Consider the following 3,635-nt stretch of genomic DNA (forward strand, 5'->3'; position numbering starts at 1 on the left):
AACTCAATTTGAAGGAACTGTTGATGTCAAGCGCTCTAGGCTTGTGATGTTAACTACAAGATTTAAAAATCTTAGAATGACTGAAACATAGTCTCTCACCAAATTCTATGAAAGATTATCTGATATTGCTAATGAATATTTTTCCATGGGTGAAAAATTTAGAGTTCTTATTGATAGGTTTCAAACTAAGCTCACGATGATTTAGGAGGAAAAAGATCTTGACACAATGAAAGTGGAGGAGTTGATGGGTTCTCTTCTAACTTTTGAACTCAATCAACAAATTCGTCAAAAGGAGAAACCAAGTGCTCCTAAAGAGAAATCAATTTCTCTCAAAATATCAAAGGAGAAAAACTCATATGACGATGATGGTGAAGATGAGATGGCCTTGTTGACCAAGAATTTTAAAAAATACATGAAAAATAATGGAAACAAGAAATCTATGCTCAAATCTTCCAAAGCTAACAACTTCTCTAAACCTTTTGATAATAGTTATAAGAGAGGTGTGCAATGCAAGGAATGTGAAGGATTTGGTCATATTCAATCTGAATGTGCCAATGCGCTAAAGAAAAATAAAAAGGCAATGGCACCTACTTGGAGTGATCAGGACTCTGAAAATAGTGATGAAGAAGATAACTCAAACCTTGCCTTAACTTCTGTTGTTTCTGGATTAACCCAAAATTCGCTGGTTGAGTTTGTTTGTCTAAACAATACTCTTTAGAAAAAGGAAAATTCTGAATGTGAATCCAATGAATCCGATCTGGATGAGGATTCTTTTAAAGAGTCATACAAAGACATGTACGATCAATGGTTAAAGGTATGTTCTGATAATCACTTAATGGGAAGTAATAACAAATCTTTAAAAAAAAAAAAAAAGAATGATGAACTTGAAAGTATGATAACTTCATTTTAGGGTCATTTTAGAAAGTGTTTTTTTTTTGGTAATTTTGAGTGTTTATGTGTGTTTTGTGCAAGATTACTCTTTTGTTTGTCTTTGTTGTAGGTTGGTGCGATGAATCACGAGAAAAATGAAAAAAGAAGTTAAATGGTGGGAAAATGAGGCTTTTAGCAGTTATTGGACTAAAAATGATACCAAGGATGCTTAAAGGACGGGTTTTGATGAAGAGATGAATTGAACGATCAAATCTGAGAAAAAATTTAATTAAAGTCGCGACTTGGACTTATGAGTCGTGAGTTAAGGTGAAGTCAGAGGCGCAAATGTTTGCTGGAAAGAGTTAGTGTCGCAACTTAGGCTTACAAGTCGCGACTCAAGAGGAAAACAGAGGCTTAATTTAAGGGGAAAGTTAGACATGGGCTGCAACTTGAAAATCTAAAATCGCGGCGCCTGAAGCTATTATATGAGAAGAAAAGGGCCAAAACAGGCACGGGTTGCGACTCAGAAAAAGGCCAAGTCGCGGCCCGCACAAGTAAATACTCAGAAGGTTTTAATTTGTTACTATAAATTCATGTTTAGGGTTTAATTAAGTGATTAGGTCAGTTTTTAATTATATTTTTTAGAGACTAATTGTGGTTCTTAGGTTAAAAATTATGTAGTTTTATATTTTTATTTCTTCTTCAAGTTTATGAATAATTATTTTGTTGATTTAGTCATGTTTGATATAATTATTTTATCTAGGGTTTAATGTAGTCACTTGGATTTCTATCTAATTGAATTATGATATTCTTTTAATTTTTCTTCTCTATTCTAATCTATATAATGTGTGTGTAATGCTTGTAAATACTTGATCACTATTTTCTTGATTTAATGATTTTGATTCAAATTCGAAAGATGAGAATTGAATATGCTATCATTATATAGACATAGGTTGCATAATGGATGAAAGTACCTGTATGACTTGTGTAGTAATTAGGTTTCCATTCTTAATGCCTTCTATATGTTTAAGTTTATCACAAAGATGTAGAAAACCTGCATATAGGCCAAGATCTTATATCTTGAGAAAGAATAGGAATCGATTTATGTTAACGTGCTATTAGAAAAGAAAGAAAGAAATCTAGAATTGATTAATACAATTAGTAGAATAAAATAACACCCTAGGTCTTTTTCATAGTGATTTAAATCTTTTATTTAGTTTTTTTTTTTTTAAAGTATTTTCATATTTAAAATTAAATTAAAAAATCAAATTCTTAGTTGCCAAATAGAAATTTAAAGAACAATTAGTGGTACTTGGAAGATAGTCTTCAAGGGAACGATACTTTACTTATCATATATTACTTGAATCGATTGCGTGCACTTGCGTATATACATATTTTCACGAACAAGTTTTTGGCGTCGTTTTCGGGGACTTAATTTCCAATATCATAGTTAATTATTATTTGTTCTAATTTGGTATTTTTATATTTTTTATTGTTTAATATTTATTTGGATCAAGGTTATATTGTGTTTCAGGGATAGTTGGTATATGCGAGGAAGTAGAAAAAGGAAATCATACCAATAGATCTTGAAATTAAGAATACGTGTAGAAAGAATCGCAAGATAAAGAAAATGTTGGACTTTACCATGGCTGAGAACGCAAATAATATTGTCAGCAATAATGCAAATATGGGTAATGCAACTGAAGCTGATCCACCATTAAGGAATTATGTACTCCCTACTGTTACGGGGATACATTCAAGCTTTTGTCCTCCAACTGTTGAGGATAATAATTTTGAGATCAAACCCTCAATTATTCAGATGGTACAAAATTGTGTACAATTTGGGGGGTTACCAAATGAGGATCCAAATCTACATATCACAAACTTTTTGGAGTTATGTGCAACATTTAAAATGAATGGGGTGAGTAATGATGTTGTACGATTGAGACTATTCCCATTTTCACTAAGGGGCAGAGCTAAGAGTTGGTTGAATTCATTACAACCCAATTCTATACTTACTTGGGAAGATTTGGCTCAGAAGTTTCTTGGTAAATATTTTTCTCCTGCCATGTCAGCTAGAATTAGAGGAGAGATTAACAACTTCCATCAAATGGATGGGAAGTCTTTGTATGATGCATGGGAACGATTTAAGGAATTGCAAAGGAGATGTCCACATCATGGAATAGAGAAGTGGCTATTAGTTCATACTTTTTACAATGGCTTGGGAGGAAATACAAGAACGATAATAGATGCAGCATCAGGAGGGGCATTTATGAGAAAAAGTGTGAATGAAGCGTACGAACTGTTGGAAGAGATGGCTATGAATAATTATAATTGGCCTACTGAGCGAGATAATAAGAAAGTAGCGGGAGTCTTAGAAGTTGATCCAATAGCGCTATTGACCGCTCAAGTAGCATCTCTAACCAAACAAATGCAGCAAACTAATCTCACCACACAAGCAATGCAAGTACAGAATGTTATGAGTTGTGAGATTTGTGGAGGACCTCATTCTTATGAATAATGCCCGAGCACAGCTAGTTTCTCAACAAATGTAAACAATATGCCCTTGGAACAGGCACAGGTTATAGGTAATTTTTCAATATCTGCAACCAATACTTACTCAAATTCCTATACACCTATCTGGAAATATCATCCTAATATGTCTTGGAAAAATAATCAAGGGTTACAACCACAATATCCACAGTACCTACCTTAACAACCACCTCATCAACCAACTTTTGGATTACATGCTAGACCATATTATG

At 33.2% G+C, this 3,635-nt stretch overlaps 1 non-coding gene across 1 annotated transcript; it reads right to left on the reverse strand.

Moving 5' to 3' along the window:
- Positions 1-2,947: 2,947 nt before the first annotated feature.
- Positions 2,948-3,054, reverse strand: LOC133813681 (small nucleolar RNA R71). The gene has a single exon (XR_009884686.1). It is a non-coding gene; the product is annotated as a small nucleolar RNA R71 (small nucleolar RNA).
- Between the last annotated feature and the right edge of the window lie 581 nt (positions 3,055-3,635).

This window comes from Humulus lupulus, chromosome 1 (genome assembly GCF_963169125.1).
Source record: "Humulus lupulus chromosome 1, drHumLupu1.1, whole genome shotgun sequence".
Lineage (NCBI taxonomy): Eukaryota > Viridiplantae > Streptophyta > Magnoliopsida > Rosales > Cannabaceae > Humulus > Humulus lupulus.